The following is an 18707-nucleotide window of genomic DNA, read 5'->3' on the forward strand; positions in this document are numbered from 1 at the left end:
TAGGGGGTCCCTCTCCTGGGGTAGATGGACACCTCCTTACACACAGCAGCCAGGAAACAGCACACCAGTCCAGGGTTTTTTTTATGCAAGCTGGTCGGAACCAGTTTTATTGTGCAATATACACAACCAAATAAACAAAACATAAAAATAAATCCTAGCCCGTCTGGGCACTAACTAGACAAGTTATTCCCTCTCTACAAGTGGCAGGGCCTACTGTTTTGCCACAAACACAAACATAGCACTTTCAAATAACACAGTGTCTCTGAACAAACCTCAGTGTCTGTTTCTCCCCAGGGTATGTGAGACACTGAACCAAAACCTAACACAGCTTATCTGAGCCCCTTCCAGGTGCAACTACTAATCAGCCTGCTCTCAGACTGAAAGGCCCAACACCTGGAATGGCCTGTGGATGGTGCCCTCCCTTCTCTTCTCACATCCACACCCCTAGGACCCATTATCCGGCTTTTACCAAAAATTTACACTTCTGGCCTGTCTGGCATAACAGACTTTTCCTGGGGTTTTTAAAATACATATGATAGGAATCTGGGACACACTTATATGCCATCCCAGACTTCTCCCGTGCTTCTGTCACTATATATATATATATATAATGTGTGTGTACAGTGTGTATATATATATATATATTATATATATATATGCACATACATATATATGTATGTTCCTTATAGTGCTCCCACCTCCCGATTTGTAAGTTCAATACTGATCCCTCTTCCATATGTACTGTACTGTGCCCCAGTGTCTGTGTTTTTCCTATTGCTACTCTTCATCGGTAGGGTTCTCTATGACAGGAGGCAGCAGCGTTGTGATGTCATTACAGTGACACTGCCGGGTGCAGACATGTTGTCAGAGCCTGCCCGTATCCAGGTGCCTGGAGGAGGTGCTTCGGCGCTTTGAGAATGGCCGTGGTGGCGGCCCTCGGAAGCCTTAGTTACAGCCACCTCCTATGTGCCATCACGTGACATGAGGTTACACGTTCTGGCACGGTGGAAGCACTGGGGCTGAACAGAGACGCTCTCGATGTCACCACTGTCTCCCAGTGGCTCCACCTGGTGTGGGCTTATTTTCATGGTTGAGCTTATTTCCCTTTCGTGCTAGGGACCTGGAAATGACATGCAGTGATTGCAGAAGTGCGGTTCCATGCCCATAAAGTTGTCCCCTCGCAGGCTCACTAAGCTCGCCGCTCTTCGGGCACGGTGGCTCGCTGCGCTCGCCATAACATTATATTCCCCCTCTATGTCCACGTGGATGGTAGGGAATGACATTGGACAGTAGCTGGTGACGTCAGGGTCCTCTCCAGCAAAGGGAATCTAGACACTACCCTATATTCATTAGGGGCCTGGAGCTGAAGCTTTATTCGCCCCACTGTTAATCCGGCCCTGACCGATAAATGTGTGCAGGTGACACCTCCCACTCTGTATGTACATGCCTGATATATATGTTGATTTGTGCCTAATTAATTGTAATACATTTTCCCGTATTTTGTGATTAGTGACAAATGAGACTTTCTTACAGGTCAGCTCCTGTCTAACAGTGACCCATTTGTGGTACATCTTGCACTGCTCTGCTTGTCCAATATTTCTCTATCTGTGGGACAGATCAAACCTGGATTAGACAGGTGACCCTACCAAATGTTATCTGCAATACAGAATTGTTGCTGTCACTTTCTCTTCCACATGATTTACAATAGTGCCTGAAAGCACTTTCTGCACATGGATAAGTGGAGAAAAGCAGAGAAAGGTTCTGCTTAAGGTTAATGTCACACAAGCCATAAAACATCAGCATTTAACTGATAAAATGCTGATACATCCTGTTTATACACTTTACACTGCTAGTTTATACTACAGCATACTTGCCGACTCTCCCGCTATAGTCGGTAGGCTCCAGAAAATCAGGTTGTGCTCCTTGCCCCCGCAGGTCCCTCCGCCACCTTCTCATGGACTCCCCGGGCAGACAGGGAAGAGGTATGTGCGTTACTAACCGAGGGGACAGCTGCTTCCCCTGTGGAGGAAAAAAAAAAAGTAGGCAAGTATGTCTCCAGGTTACTGGGTGCAATACTAGACACCATACAAACCAATACAGGTGCCACTGGGGAAGAGATGGTGCACCTCTGCGGCCTGTGTGGCGGCACTGCTCGTACACCCCTACTTGCGTCCCTGCCAGCTTGTGAAGAATGACTCTAGCATGTGGCCTCATTACTATACACCAGAAGTGGGAGGATTTTAGTAGTCAAGCAGCAGCAGAAATAAGGACTGATTCTGAGTAGGACATAAGTGTGCGCATCTCGCGATTTGCTGCAGACTGCACATGCATCAGAAATAGGGTTTGTGCATGCGTCGCGCTGCGTGCGTGGTAGCAAGTAACTCTGCATGAGTCGCATCTGGAGCTGATGTTTATGGGCGCCGATCATGCGGATGCACGGAACAGATGGGTCTCGTGGGAATGTCATGGGAGTGTCGTGGGCATGTAAACCAACTTCAAAGCTTGTTAGACGTGTCTGGACGCGCACAGCATGGGTTGAGCCATACTTGCCAACATTCACATTCTCCTCTCTGGGAGTTGACTGGAGAGGAGATGCTGGTGGGTGGTGGTGCCAGATGATCCGCGTCATTAAGCCCCGCCACCTCACAGTAAAATGCTGCAGACACCGCATATTTGGTTCTCAAAGAAACACGTTATTAGGCCACACCCCCTACTCACGGACGCGCCGATCCATGAGAAAACTCTCCCCATTCTGCTCACTTCTCTAGGAAGTGGGTAGAATTCAGGAGAAGTGCCTACTTTCCCGGGGGTGCAGGGGGTTACCCGATAAATCGTGAGGTTCCGGGAGCGTAGGCAAGTATAGGTTGAGTGCAAGTGGCGATACTAATGATTTTGGCAGCATCTGTGGATAGGAAAGCAGAGGGCGGAGCGACCATAGCCTGCAGATGCACAGATACTCATATCGACAGGCTGATACTCGCATTGGCATTAACTTGTAAGTAGGTTGCCACAGCCATTCATAAAAGCCCCATAATATCCGGAATAGTTGCGAGGAGTAAAGTTTCTTGTTTTAAATAATAATAAAATAAATATCCCTAATAACAACTCTATAGTTTGGTTTCCACAGAATAACGACCCTGCTAAGTTTGCAGTTGAAGAATTTGTGTCTCTGCTCCGAAAGTTTAGGAACCATAAATATTCCTTTCACACCACCGGTTTGACCCGGGTTATTGCAGTGTCAACTAGAGATGGCTCCTGAGTGAATGTCTCAACACATTGACTCGAATCTTGTAGCTGTTCGAATGATTCGAGTCTCAAAGTCAAGACACGATCTGCAGCAGCCTCTGGGGCTGCTGTACTCAGCACTCGCCGACTGCACTGGGCAGGGGATGACAAGCCTTGCTACATGCACACAGAGGGGAATACTCCCTGCATTGCTCAGCACTGAGCAGTGACAGCTGGACAGCTAACCCATTCTGTGCCAGGCTGAGCGGAGAAGTTGGTGGTCAGACACTACCTAGAGAAACCAGAGCAACCCATCACACGGGGCGGCTGTTCTAACTGAGAGGACCCCGCTTAACCCTCTTACCTGGCTCATTAAATGACTGGAAATAAATATTATTGAGGTTAATAATACCGCCTTTACACCGAAATTCCGGGTCTGACCCGGAGTTGCAACAGGATATTCCTGAGTTGGCGCCGTTCACACCGGAGCCGCGTCTGCATTGACCAGGATTTTCCTGCGTTGAAGTGGACGCTTGGAGATGACATCATCTCCAAGCGCCACTGAAGCCGGACCAATCGGCGCGTTCCAGGTCATCGTGATCCGGAGCGCGCCATTCACACTGCAGGGTTTCACGGGTTATTCCCGTGTTAAACCCTGCAAGTTACCTGGGTTGGATTGCCGGGTCACTTGACCCGGCAATCCAATCCCTTACCCTTTTACACCAAGGAGCTACCCGGGTTAACCTTGCAATAACCCAGGTTTTAGCTCTGGTGTAAAAGGGGTATAATACTGTAGGAACAAAAACAGGTGCAAATTATGTGATTTCAGCTGTTTTTATGATTAAAAAAAAAAAAAAAAAACAGATCCAAAACTAAAAATAAAACACGTAAAGGTGGTTTTGTAAATCCAGATTCAAAACCTTGAAGGAGATACAGATCCAATACCAAAACGAAAACACAGGGGTCGGCGCACATCCCTATTAGTTGTAACCAGAGAGAAACAATATGTGCAGTACATAACCACAGCTGTCAGCTACCACACAGCAAACACAGTGCCTTGGCGATCCGACACAGCAGCCACCCCCCCCCCCCCAGATGCAGCACACATCGCGGCTGACCACTCCCCGGTCACGTGCCGGGCTTGGAACTCAAGTGCTGTAAATGCGCAATGGATTAATTGCGACCTGCACATTCAGTCCACGAATCCTGGCAGTCTGCATTCCCAGAATAGCCGTGCGCCGAGACACTGTCTCGAGCCACTCCACTGAGCTGAATCTCATACAGTAGCTCGACTCAGTTCAATTTCTCGCTTTGCCCATTGCTAGTGTCAATCCGGGTCGTGGCTCCGTGTAAACGGGCCAGGGTTGGAGTCCCGGGTCCAGTGATCCAGCAAACCAACCCAGGTAGCGAGCAGGGCTGAACACTGGAATGACCGTGTAACCCTGCAGTGTAAACGGGTAACCTGGGTCATCTGATGCGGGCCCCGTTTAGAGCATGGGGAGATCCGGATTTCCCAGTGCTTGTAGATGATGTGCTTGTAGATGATGTCATCTCCAAGTGCCGGCAGAAGAGTTCCACTGAACAGCGCCGACCCGGGAATAACAGACTGCGTCTTTATGCTAATGTCATACAGAGGCACCCACCGGCTGCAGCTCTAATCCGCCACTTTGCATAAAAGGCTGCACTATTGGTCACACATCCATCGCACCATCGGACATCTGGCCTTGACCATCGGTGCCAGAGCAACTGAGTAAAAAAGAAAGACGCATTTACTGGCCATGACACGTCTACGTCTGACTAGTCATCCTCTTATTATACCCCAGAAAGAACGCCCACCATCATCCCCTCCCCAAAGCCACGGCCACTGAAGAACCACGCATATGTAAAATAAAGACACTCCAATGTAGAATGTTAACAACAAATAAAAGACTTCAGGGGCATTTCTAGGGAGGACGGGGCCAGTGTGCAATCTCCGACGCGGGCCCCCTCCTCTCTGCCTGGTGGCCGGCAGCGCCCAGCGCCAGAGTTATAGACTAGAGTCTGCCCAGAGTCTATAGTGTATGCACAGGTCACCAGGAAAATGGCCGTGGTGGCCATTTTTCCTGTACTGCGCATGCTCAAACGACGGGAAAATGGTCGCCGCGGACAGTCGTTTTACAGCGCCTGACCCCCACGCCGACATGGGACTTCGGAGAGGTAAGTAATATTGTGGGTGCAGGGTGTGCGGTGCGGGGCCCCCCTGGACCCAGGGGCCCGTGTTCCCCACACACCCTGTACCCATTATAGATACGCCCCTTAAAGACTTCTTAAATGACACTTCTATGTATGTCCTTGTAATTATAACAAACACCCTGAATTTAGAAGAACAAAACGTTTATTTTGGCACTTCAACGTTTATGTGTGGAATAGTGAGTAAACAGTCAAAAGAAACTCAAATCCAAACATTCCAAATAAATATGTAGATCATAGAGTAGTAAACAAGTGGCAGAAAGTCCAAAACATATTTTTAGATTTTTTTTTTTGTCCTTTTTTTTTTTTCTATTTTTTTACACCAGATGTTGCTTTTACAGGGAAGTGGAGGACAGCGTATAAACTTGTAGCTGGGGAAAACGGGACGATATATTTCAGACGCCTGCCACACGACCTGCCAAGGCTGGAGGGATTTACGAGCCAAGGTTACATAATGGAAAGCGAGCCTGGAAACTGGTCATGTTCTCATGTTTGTTACCACATTATGCAACAGCTGGAGATAAAAACAAGCAGAAAATATGGTATTTATTTCAGGTTTCATCGTAAATCACAGATTAATGTGTGGCTTGTTGCCATTTGTTTTGATGGTTTTATGGCACATACCAATGTGCCGCTACTGTCTATGGGATTTGTCCTAGCCTAAAGTATGTATCACCATAGCTTGGTCATGGCATCCAATGTTCTGCAAAATGGAGCCTATCAGTGCACGTAGTGGCGCAGTGATGTCACTGGTTCCTTCAGCAAATATAGACTGGTTCCAGTGAAAATATAGACTGCTTTTATTATTATGAAAGCTTTTGTTATATGCTTTAATACTGACGGCCCCAGGTCTAAGAGCACCCTGTACAAGAAATTTTGGAGCCCCCCCTCCTAATCCAACTATATCCATAATTAATACTTTTATTATTAAAAAACACACACACACACAGTCTCCCTTGTGTAGTGTCACTCTAGGGAGGGCATCTGCCTATAACAACCGCCGGTATTTCCCATAGATTACGATGCAATCACCGGTACTTAGGATGTCGCCAGATCTTAACCTCCGGACAGTAGGGGCTTATACAAACAGCGGGAGTTTGCAAGGTAAAACTGGAGTAGGAGTAGTAATACAAATGTAATATTAATTACGGAGCAGCCTGCAGCCGTAGACACAAGCATGGGGGAATGCACACTTATAACAGGAAGCGTGAATATCAGGTATACTAAGTAATAATATTACAGGGCAATTACCACAGAGCAGCATGCACTGCAGACAATAACAGAATATGTTTGCATATAGACACAAGTACATAAAATAGTGGTAATCACAAACAACAGATATACTGCAAGATGGTATAGCAAGAAACCAGTGGTGTAACTAGGGTCTTTGGAGCCCAGAGCAAGATGAAAAATGGTGCCATGAGTGAGCTCCAGCTGGGCTCCAGGTGCAGCAGCCAATAAGAGTCTGCCTGACTCTTATTGGCTGCAGTGCTAAAACAAACACTGCCGATGGCAACGGTGTGTTTGTTTTAGTGTGTAGTGCCACGTACCGCACTGCTCTGCGGCCGGCGGAGACCCCCGCCCCGCTGAGTCTGTTGCTATTCCATCCTTCATATATTGAAGGATGGAATAGCAACAGTACACAACACAAATGGCTTGCAGAGTGGATTTGCAGCACAATGAGGTTCCAGGTATAATTGCAACAGGTACAGGTAATGCAAGGCAGAGCGAGGACAGGAACCAGGAATATCAAACAGCAGATAAAGGAACAGGGGCCAGATGACACAACTTCCACAAGAAACTATCTCCAGCAAGGCAGGAATGGGCTCGCTGCCCTATAACAGAAGTCAGAGCCAATCCCATGTGAGCAAATGAGACCAGCCTCTGGTAATTACCACTATGAGCAGCTGAGTGCTGCATGCTCACAGAGGCTTTCCAGCTGGGAGCAATCAGTCTGGACAAACTTCACTGTGGCTGTCTTTGTCTGTTAACCCTCACAGCTCTGGACGGAACCTGTAGCAGATATGAGATGTTACGACGGCTCATAGCACTCCCATGGGGAAAAAAACACGCACAATATCCCCCATGGGAAAAACACACACACACATTGTTCCCCATGGGAAAAAACACACACATTGTCCCCACAGGAAAAAAACACAACATTTTCCCCCCATGGAAAAAATATAAAACTCGGTGGGCGGGATGCATCAAGCATCCCATTTTGCATGCGATGCATCCTGCGACTCATCGCATGCTTCCCGGTGTAAATAACGCCAGTATGCATGAATAAAATCACAATGGACAGCTCTCCCTCCAATTGGATCCCTCCCAGGGGGGAGTTGCGAATAGAAGCCTATAATCTTCTATTCACAACGGAGAGAACCCATGCAAGCACGGGGACAACATACAAACTCCACACAGTTAGGGTTGTGGTGGGACTCGAACTCAAGACCTCAATGCTGTGAGGCAGTAATGCTAACCGTTACACTAACTGCGCTGTTCCAAAATGCTCTCACGTTATATTTTTTTAAACTTTTTTTTTTTTATAGGTTTATTGAAATGTAACACAGGGTGTATTTGTTTGAGTTCTTACATGGCACGTGACTGACAGGTACATATGGGTGATATTTAAGAGCCTGGACTGTGAGGAGAGCAGAGGGTGGGGGAAATTCTATTAGTCTCTGTCTCTCCAGGACAGGAAGCGCATTTGCAGAGCTCATTTATCAAGTTTGGCTCTAACCACTGTGTACGTTCCTCTAGGCATATAATAAAAGGGAGAATAGTGCTTATTATAACTGTGACAGTTTTCCCCCTCGGGGCTCAGATGTAAGTAAACATTTGATGTTTATTACTAAGCTTTGTTTATGATTCACGAGTTCTTCAAATTTTCTAAAATCACATGGTACCACAAGGCTATAGGCTAAAATGAGAAGACTGTTATACAGAGGGTGACTTACAGTAGAATTATTACATACCAACATGGGCATAAATACCATAGGTGCAAGGGATGCAGATGCTATGGGGCCCAGAGCTGAGGGGGACCCATCTTCTTTGTCAAGGTTACATTTGCCACCATTGGGTTGTACATAGGGGCCCATACAAGCTTTTGCTATGGGGCCTTCAAATACCTAGTTTCTCCCCTGCATACAGTACTAATACACTTCTGTGCAAAGAAAATAGCAGGCGGTAAGTTAGAGTGGCATTATAAACAGGGCCGTAGAGAGTCTCGCCAGGCCCGGGGAAGGGGGCGTGGGCTAAATGCAGGAGACGTGGCCATACCACCTTAAAAAAATCCAGGGGAGGGCGTGATCAGCGTTATCAATCCCCCCCCCACAGGCACAGGATACTGCTGCTTAGCAGCGAGCAGTCTGGGCTGCTGACAGGTAAGAGGGGGGCGGGCGGCGTCGGACCCAGGCCCCTCCAATAAGCCTGGGCTTGGGAAATTAGTACCCGCTCCCCCCCATCTCGGCACACCTGATTATAAAGGGGCATAATTATTGAATGCATACCAACTTAAGATAGTCTACGCTTCTGAACCACATGGGCAGGGGTACAGGGGAAATACCCAGTGAACACCACTGCCTGAGGGCCCACCCCTTCCTCTGGGCACAAGTTCCAGAATCTGCACTTGAATGATACATTTCTACTCTATTAGTGGGTGACTGACTGCACTCCTTAAGCATTGGCCCCTAAGTTGCATTCTCCCCGGTGGGCCTTTCTTGCCCCAGTCTGACAGTGCACATGGGCCACACATGATTAACCCTGCCATGTTTCTAAATGCTGTGAGTGCTATGTCTCCAAGAGACAGAGCCTCATAGCCAATCAGCGGCCTGTTCCCATGGTGGCTGCCACTGATTGGCTGGCAGGGATCAAAGTGCAGGAACACATGTGGGTTCTGTCACATTTGGGAGCAGTACTGTATGTACAGTATGAACATATAGCGCTGCTATGTCCGTTTGGTATGGGTTACAGTTTATTTTCTTACCCAAGGATGCCTACTGGACAAGGGGACTGACTGGCAATAGGGACAAGGTAAGTATGTAGTGTGAGTGCCGATGAGTGAATGAATGTGTAATAAAATAATAAAACATTTGGTTTGTGTACTATTATTTCAATATTTCCTTTACAGGGGGACCATAGATACCAATGGCCCCTTAATGTCCTGGCTTGCTGGCACTTATGGTATTCAATGTGCCAGCAAGCTGGACAGTCCTACTGTAAAGGAAAATATTAGTTAAAAATAATTTTTCAAGCATCAGCCCTGCACCCACCTCCCAGGGGCGTATCTATAATGGTTGCATGGTGTGGGCCCACACTGCACACCTTGCACCCATATTTTTAATACTTATCTCTCCGGAGTCTTGCATCGGCGGTAGCAAATCCATACAAATCGCCTAGAAAATGGCCACCGCTGCCATTTTCCTGGCGTTTTGCGCATGTGCAGAAGGGAAATCATTGGGAAAATGGCTGCCACACCATTTTCCTGGTGACCTGTGCATGCGCAGTAGATTCTGGGCACAGACTAGTGCCCATAATTTACTGCTGCTCTCAGTGCACTGCCGGTCCCCGGGGCCCCCCGCAATAGATTCACCATCGTGACCATCGGGACTTGCGACGAGACCCTAAGGTTGGGTCTCGGCAGCCGCAAGCCCCAGGGAGCTTCCTGCTCTGATCGAGCAGGAAGCTCCCCACTGACATCACTGATCATGTCAGTGCAGCCGCCCACAAAACGCTAGGCATTCCTTAAGCAACGCCTCCGTTTTGGAAACCACCCCCCCCCGGCCCGCCTACAAAACGGGGCGAGCTGTCAATCAACATCGATAGCCGGCCCTTTTGTAGAGAGCTCCGGAGTGAGAGAGTTTCTCTCTCGCTTCGGGGCTTGCGCACGCAGGGCTAACTATCAACCCGGTTGCGAGCACATCGGTACTTGCGACTGGGTCTGAATGAGACCCAGAGCTTGCAATAAAGCTCTGTCCCTGCGAATCCCCTCTGCGGCCTTATCACTGTATTTTTCTTAAGAATACAATGACAAGTTGCCGCGCATGCAACGACCTGCTGCCGCTACCCCCTTCCCCCTACGATCGCGACCTTCCCCCTCCGGCGACATTCATAAAAATATGTTTTAGGAACTTACCGGAACTAAAGATATTTGAGATAAGGATCCTTTCATGGTGACGTCAGTTTTTCCTATTCATTATTTTTATTTGGGGGGGATTTATTAAAATTGAACTTTAAAATGTAAAAAATCCCTTTAATTCTATTTCACAGAGGCTATAGGATCCAATTTTCCTTTGCATCCTTTTATAGCAACTGTAGTCTAATCCTTTTTTTAATTAATAACATAGTGTATCGAAAATTGTTAAAACTGAAAGTGCAATTCAACTAACTAAAGCTTTATTAGCGTTCAGTTAAAAGACTAATAAACTGTGTCCTTAACGTAGCGAAACTCATCTGGGTGAAGATTATATTCCGTTAAAGCTCCCTTTGATAAGTTATTTAAATTAAATTCCAGTTACTTAAAAGCTTGATTATTATCATACATTGCAACCCAAAAATCTTCCTTCAAAGTATTCGATAGGCTCATTAATGGACGTGTTTTGAGTTCCCAACTAAGGGGTATATTCAATTGGGCACGAGGTTTAGCGAAGCTAAAACCTTGCGCCCCTCGCGGCCAATTTTGGAATACCGCGGGTATGCGCGCTCCCGATACCCATGGGATTCAATAAAAAAAAACAGTGGACGTGGGGTTTTCATCACTGAAACCACACACCGCGTAAATTTATTTAAACAAATGGTGGCATCCCCTCTCTCTTCTTACTGGAGAGGGGGCTGCTGGGAATCCCAGGGGCTGGTAGGTGAGGCAAGGGCTGCTGGAAGATGTAGTTCTCCCAGCGCCCATTACGGGGGGCCACAGTGACACTGGGGGGGGTACACTGACACCGGGACACAAACCCACATACTCATACACACTTACAAACACCACACACACTCACATACTCACCCCTGCTGCAGAAGAGCCGGCTCCTGATGCAGGATGAAGAAGACAGCGCTGCCGAAGGTAAGTAATTAAGGACTAATTAAGCTAATTGGATACTTCCAATTGCTTAATTAGTCCTCAGGGGGGTGCCGCGGGGGTGTCAGAGCAAGTCCCGGTGATTTTACCTAAAATCATCGCGTTTAGGAAAAATCACGCTTGCTCAGGAGGTGCGAGAATAAAAAACTCTCGGTGCGTGTTTTAAAAAAAAACTAGTACCTAATAGAATAGCAAAGAACCCGCACCTGCAGGAAAAACCTCGCAGGTGCGGGTTTTTTGCTATTCTCGCAGCCTATTGAATATGCCCCTAAGTCATACATGCCTACCCTCCTGGTTTTCGAGGGAGGCTCCCGATTTTTCGGGTAACCCCCCGCACCCCCGGAGGGGTAGGCATTTCTCCCGCAGTCTGCCCACTTCCTAGTGAAGTGGGCAGAATGAGAATACCCGCGGCGATCGCGGGTCTCCGTGAAGGGGGCGGGGCTTAAGAGGTGATTCTGCATGAATCACAGCATTTGGCCCCACCCCCTATGTAAATTTTACCCAATCGCGGCAGTTTTGCCACGAGGGGGGCGGTGCTTAATGAAGCAAATCGTTAGGCCCCGCCCCCATCGGCCCCCTGCTGCTTCTCTTACCCGGGCTTCTCCCGGGAAGAGATTATAAAAGGAAGGTAAGTATGCCCCTAAGTAAAGGAATTTGCTTATTTTTATAACGTACTAATGCATTATAATTAATGCTCTCACAGCAAGGTCTGAAATGAGGTGAACAAGAACGTACTTAGGGCCTGATTCAGTAAGGATCGCTGTTGCGATCGCAGCTTCGTAATCGCACGCAGGTCTGCTGCGAAAATATGCTAATGATTGCTATCGCAATGGGGTCCCACTGCCAGCATAGAGACGCACACTGCCTCCCACTACCGCTATCTCCCATCTGTAATATCTTGCAAACCTCCATAAACATCGGTAACATCGAGTACCATCGGTCCCTCACACAGAATTACAGCAGCCCTGACCTTACTTAGAAATTACTAACGTAGTAGCGCACGGCAAGTACTCAAGCTGTGTATGCAATCGCAATGGCTAATTTACGCACGCCCATGCAACGACGTTCAAACGGGGAGACACGCCTGCGTCACTCCGATCACCTCCCCGTCACTACCCCCAAACGCTCGCTGCCTGTCAATCACTCTGTGATGGCTCAGTGTAGTCTGCGTGATCGCAGTGGTGCCTTCGCGCACAGCAATGCATACGCAGTACGCAACAATCGGCCAACTGAGAGCGCTGTTGCGATCCCTATTGAATCAGGCCCTTAGAACACAGCACGTCATAGAGGAAGGAGACTTTGTATAGAAAGTTTTTGTCATTTAGTGATGACAAATTGAAAGCAAAACATACTAATAGATTACTTATGCTCTGCTTTCATACCAACGGTAAAATTAAAAAAATAAGTAAATTAATAAATCAATATACGTTAATGTGAATTTTAAAAAGAAAATCTGCTTTACTGTAATTTAAAATGGCGCTGTGATGGCACCGAACTGTGATATTATCACTGAAATTCCAATGGGCCCAATATTGCAGCATGTGTGGCCTCATATGAATATAAATATAGGACCAATATAGATCCAATCAAATTGTTTAATGCATGATGGAAAATGCAATTTATTGTATATTATTATTCCATTATTAGGCCTCCATGGTACTATTGCCCAGCACAAGGGCTGAACATAAATATCAGTTTGGTTTTAAGCCAGGTACACACAGAACGATGTGCTGCATCAATGATATCGCTGAACGATTTCCCTTGAACCATCTGTAGTGCAGGACAAACGATATTGGGTGTACACACTGATAGATATCTATGGCCCTGATTCAGACCCACTCGCGAGCGGCTGTCCGCTCGTAAGTGGGTCGATGTTCTGCACTGAGCATGCGCACGACGGAGGGAGCTCCGTCGTGCGCATGCGCCAGACGCGACGAGCGAAGGAAAGTCCTTCGCTCGTTGTGTCTGATCAAAGGGGGCGTGCTGTCGATGTTGATTGACAGCACGCCCCCTTTGGTGGGCGTGCCGGGGGCGTGCCTCCCTGACGGGGGCGTTCCCACGGGAACGCCTCCCATCAGAAGCTGGCCCACTGACATCACTAGTGATGTCAGTGGGAGTGATTTTGGCTCTGATAGAGCCAAAATCACTCCGGGGCTTGCGGTTGAAAACCTCAACCGCAGGCTCCGGCTCGCAGTTTCGATGGTCACGATGGTCAAGACCATCGCGGCCATCAAACTGCACGCTCGTATAGGCTGTGGGTGGTGACCCACAGCTATACGAGCGTCCAGGAGGACGCTCCATTTTTATGGAGGGCGGCCCTCATTCAGAGCGTGCGCTCTGCTCAGAGCGTAGGGCTCTGAATGAGGGCCTATGATAGCAGTCATCCTGCCACATCTCTGAACAGGCAATTATTGATGATATCGTCCAAATTGGTCTGCATGTACAGACGACCAGCGGGAGTGCGCATCGTGGTTCGTTCATTGCATACACACGGAACGATATATCGTTGAACAATGTCGTTATCATTCAAGATATCGTCTCGTGTGTATGCCCCTATAGACGCATTTCACTGTGCAACATTTCTATAGACAAAACTATTAGATACAATGTATGACCTGTTCACTACGCTTAGAATACCTGCGCCGGAATCCCGACACCTGTCAGAAGATACCGAAAGTAAGTAGCGGGGTTGGGGGGGAGGGTTAGACACTAGGGGGAGAGTTAGGGTTAGGCACTTGGGGGGAGGGTTAGGGTTAGGCACATGGGGGGAGGGTTAGCTTTAGGGTGCGGGGAGGGGGAGGTTAGGTTTAAGCACTAGGTAGGATGTTAGGTTCAAGCACCAGTGGGAGAGACAGGGTAGGGAGAGGGGGAGGGTTAGGGTTAGACATTAGGGGGAGGGTTAGTGCTAGGGTTTTGGGGTTAGGCACTAGGGGGAGAGTTAGGGTTAGGCACTTGGGGGGAGGGTTAGTTTTAGGGTGCGGGGAGGGGGAGGTTAGGTTTAGGCACTAGGGGAGGAGGTCAGGTTCAAGCACCAGGGGGAGAGAGTTAGGGTAGGAGGAGGGGGAGGGTTAGATATTAGGGGGAGGGTTAGCGCTAGGGTTAGGGGTTAGGCACTAGGGGGAGAGTTAGGGTTAGGCACTTGGGGGGAGGGTTAGCTTTAGGGTGCGGGGAGCGGGAAGGTTAGGTTTAGGCACTAGGTAGGAGGTTAGGTTCAAGCACCAGGGGGAGAGAGTTAGGGTAGGGAGAGGGGGAGGGTTAGGATACTAACTGACAGGTGTTGGTATCCTAACCCTGTCAGGATGCCGGCATCAGGATTTTGACCGCTGGGGTCCGGAGCACCGGCATCCCGTTCCCATCCCCTTTGTGATCTAATGGTGGATTACTTGGAGATCAATTTGATCTAATTATAGTTTGTCAAACTAAAGCCTTCTTTATGAATGCTTAGTACAATATTGTAATCGAATACATAAAAAAAACTTTTTTTATGAATTTTCAGGCAGCATCACGTATGGTAATTTGGGTGTTGATAAAGGAGAGAGCATTACTGCGCAGACTCCATCTACCTGTCCCTTTAGGGATGCGTCTTTCCTTGTACCAAGATGGCCGCTGTGGGTAGTACTGCGTAGGCTCGGCACCATCTTGTCATTGTGTGGAGTGGCATGAAAGACCCGGTTATTTCCTGTATTAAAGGCTGTCCCAGTGTTCTGTACTGCTATCTGCATGTGTCATGTACTCAGGGCCGTAACTATCTATGGGCAACCGTAACGCCGCGCAGGGGCTCTGTAGGCGACACAGGGCCTGACTCAGACCCGTTCGCTATATGCGTGCGCTCGCAAGCGGCCCGATGTTCTGCATATGCGCACGCTTTGTTCTGCGCGTGTGCGAACTACTCACTGCGATCGTATACCGCTCACTTGCCTAGCAAAGGCAGCCCAGGGTAATGAGTGACAGGAGAGGCTGTTTGTGGGTGGTAACAGGGGCAGGACACTAATAACTGTGGGTTGGAGATGCGAACCCAGGCGTGCCCGGGTGTTTCAACGCCATTTTAGCGGCGTGCATAATTAACAGGCAGCGTCATAGTACACGTCACTTGCCATTTTTTGTTTACACGGATTTCCTCTCAATACTTGCGGTAGGGTAAAGCAACCGCACGCACTGCGTTTACATCCGATGGTGCTCGATGTACCAATGTTTTAATACACTTCCTGGAGATGACGTGTTGCTGGTGGGCGGCTCTGCCTGTGCAATTGGGCGTACACTTACACAAAGTGGCCGCTCGCTAAGACATGGTGGGCGTGCTTATGCCTTGGCGAGCGATCGCTTCCCATGGCATCACTTTGAAAAACTTGCATACGCATCTAGCGAGCGTACGCAGATAGCGACCGGGTCTGAATTAGGCCCACAGTCGGCTCCCCCCGGCCCTTGCTCCTGGCTAGCAGGGTGTCTGGAACGTCACCCTGAAGCCAAATTGCTGCTGCAGTACCCACAGATCATCCTGTGGACCCTCCAAACAGGCATCCTGCACAGTATATTAAGCCGTTCAAGCGTCCTGAGGCCATCCGGTCAGTGGTGCACTTGCCGGAGCTGCTGGTGATGCCTCCTGTGCGCGCTGTAATGACGTCATGTGTGCAACGTCATGACGTGGCACACTCAGGGGGCGTTGCCGACACAGGATGCAATGATGCCGTGTTACGGCTCTGCATACACTCACCGGCTGGTGAGCTGTATAGAACCTATCTCTGCTCCATTACCAGTGTGCATGTAACAGTGAGTACGGCTGTATCTGCTATATCCAACAATAACCACACACACCACTGGTTAATTAACTGGGCTGTTCATAGTTTGAGTCATCCGCTGGTGTAAAGGTGCATACACACGTAACTATTTTGTAACCAATGATTTTCTGTCAGATTTTCCCTTGAAAATAATGTTCCTTCCCTTAATGAAAATCGTCATGTCGGACAGTCTGAAATGGACGATGAACGCTAACCCACAAACTACTAACTGGAGTGCGCATTTGTGATTATCGTTATAACTCATAAACTGAACGATATTTTTGAACGATTTAACGATAACGACGACGTTATCGACAAATCATTCAAAAAATCGGAACGTGTGTTCGCACCTTAACTCTGCAATATCATCACCTGCACACATATCATTTCCAACTTTGGGAACATCTCCTTTGCCAACATAGGGGACATTCTCCTTGTAGGGACCAAAAACAGGAAGTTCTTTTTCCCCCAGGGACTGGTGACTATGTGGCTTGATATCAGCTGCTCCTGGTGTAACTGAGAAAGGGATTGTCGCGCTTGAATGCTGTCTGGCAAGGCATGAAGGGTTGTGGGTGTGTTTTTTCTTGTGGTTAGTATGCAGCACAGGATCAATTATCTGGTGTAGAAATATTTATCTGCTGGCTATATAGTGTCCTAGAACACATCCAAACTGCATTATCTCAGCAATTCTTACGAAACGTCTCTTGACCCAACCTCCTCTTCCAATTACTACCCTAGCTCTCTCCATCCTTCACCTCCAAACTACTTGGGACACTTGTGTACAACCGACTGTCTAATTTTCTCTCCTTTTAGTCCCTTCTTGATGGTGAGAGCACATGGTGTAGTCTGCACCGCACCCTCTTCACCTTCTCCTTAGGCTGGTGTTATTGCATGAGCCCCTTTTGCTGAGGAGGTCACGTGAGACAGAAGTCGGTGATTATATTTCAGTCTTATTCTCTGCTTTATATACATTTTATTACACATGTGAAAATTCTGTAGATGGAGCTTTCAGCTGTTGGACAATTATGGCCCTGCTAGTTAGGGGCAGGAGACATATCAGTTGGCAAAGTTGTGCCCGGGTGAGAGGGTAGGGCATGGAATTTATTTGAGTAAATTGCATTAATGCAAATCAGGCATAGCAGAGAGTCGAAAATCCAATTCCTAATAAATAATACAGTAACACAGTAATTTAATGCCAGCATTCAGCAATCCAAGCACATCGTGTATCATAGAATAGAGCTCTTTTATATCATTTAGAAATGTGACAAATCGCAGACTTCCCGAGTGTGACACCGTGATTAATTAGGATGTATTCCCTTTGTGTTTAATGCAATTTTCAAGCTTCCATGGTAGAAAAACTATATAATTAACATAAAATTAGAAAAGACATGCATGTTAATTAAAATGGGGAAATAAATGATTTGGACAGGTAAGTCTATGAACGCCATTCTGTTTTCTTTTGCTTTCTATTTATTCCTCTCCTGTTAGTTTTTTCTGCCTTATTGTAAACAGTGCGCCCTCAAGTCTTTATTTTAAATAGGCATTGATATGTAAGGTTTAGTGCCAGTGACAGCGGGTGTTGTCTCATGCCCGCAAAGCCACAGCCCTTGTCGAATAACACTTTGGGGGCATGACCACGTATTAAGCCCTGTACTTGTCATGCTGGGAGCCTCCAGCCTCTCCGGGCAGAATGTGGGTGACGTGCTATCACCGCAGCTGGGTGACACCATCCTTTGGATGATGTCACTTGGAGTGGCCCAAACCCACCTAGTGATGCCACTTATAAGTGCTACATAGCATATCAGTATAATCAGATTGCATAGGTTCCTGGGGAGGGAATGGGTATGTAATGTCGGCTGTCGGGATACCTCCTGTCAGAATACCAACAGCGGCATCCCGATAGTTGGTATCCTGGCAGGGGTCGGGTAAGTATACTTACCCTCCCCCCTTCCCCCTAACCCTACCTTCTTGTAGCATAACCATAACCCTCCTCATTCCGCACCCTAGCCCCCCCGTTAGTGCCTAAATCTAACCTCCCCCTTCATGCCTAAGCTTAACCCTCCCCCCTTAGTGCCTAACCCTAATCCCCCCAGTGGTGCCTAACCCTCCCCCCTAGGGGTGCCTAACCCTAACCACCTCCGTCCAAAACCTAACCCTAACCCCACTATGCTCCCTAAACCTGATGCTGTGTGGTATGTCGCCAACATGTTTTGGCGATTCTGCCTTCTTCTAGGAGGTTCTAGAATTTGATAAGTTTTCAGGAAATGCGTGAAGGTTTGGAGACTAGAGGAAAGTCTTATTGTGCGTGGGAGGGCAGAAAGGAGTAACCCTAACCCTCCCCCCTCCACGGGGGGGGGGTTAGGTTATGGGCTCCCGGGGGGGACTTAGGGTTAGGCACCCCCTGG

The sequence above is a fragment of the Taudactylus pleione genome, unplaced genomic scaffold (genome assembly GCF_031769625.1).
Source record: "Taudactylus pleione unplaced genomic scaffold, aTauple2 ptg000571l, whole genome shotgun sequence".
NCBI classification, from domain to species: domain Eukaryota; kingdom Metazoa; phylum Chordata; class Amphibia; order Anura; family Myobatrachidae; genus Taudactylus; species Taudactylus pleione.